Source organism: Wasmannia auropunctata, unplaced genomic scaffold (assembly GCF_000956235.1).
Source record: "Wasmannia auropunctata unplaced genomic scaffold, wasmannia.A_1.0 LD336060.1, whole genome shotgun sequence".
NCBI classification, from domain to species: Eukaryota; Metazoa; Arthropoda; class Insecta; order Hymenoptera; family Formicidae; genus Wasmannia; species Wasmannia auropunctata.
In genome coordinates, this window is record NW_012026830.1 from 1,836,225 (window position 1) to 1,836,922 (window position 698).

The window sequence follows — 698 nt, forward strand, 5'->3', positions numbered from 1 at the left end:
TTATAAAGAAAAGAATAATTTCCAAGTGAGTAAAAAGTGATAAATTAAGTAGAAAATAGTAAATGCTGTTATAAAGACAATTTTATTATTTTAATTTGTACATTTACACACGTATAGATATGATCATTTGCTGGATTTAACTTCTGTTGGCAACCTAGAAAAAGCTATTGAGCATAAAAAGAAAAAGAATCTTGGACGGAGTCCAAAAAATTTAAATGATTTATGCAATTGCCTAAAAAACGAAAATTGGCGACAATTGCTAAGGTATAGACGATCAAAAATCATTTTCTGTTGAATTTGTCATTGAGGGAAATGATACAAAAGCCGTTATTTTTATCGATAAAAACATAATTAATTCTGTTACAGAATTAATTATGAATCAAAATAAAAAATTATTGATATTTTTCAATGGAACTTTCGCAACGGTACCGCAAATAAAAAATGACAATTGTCAATTGTGGACAATTCTGATGAGATATAATGATAGAGTGAGCATAAAACAATTAATTAATTCATTAGTTTATTTATTAGTTACTTTATTTAATTGCAAAAGGCATTCGCTTTTGCAATTGCAATTGCACTTTATTTTGTATGTAAATATATGTGAATAAATTTGATTGCTTTCAAATTTTAGATATTTCCAATTGTCTACGCACTTATGGAAGGACGTAAAACAGAAAATTATATTGCTGTTTTAA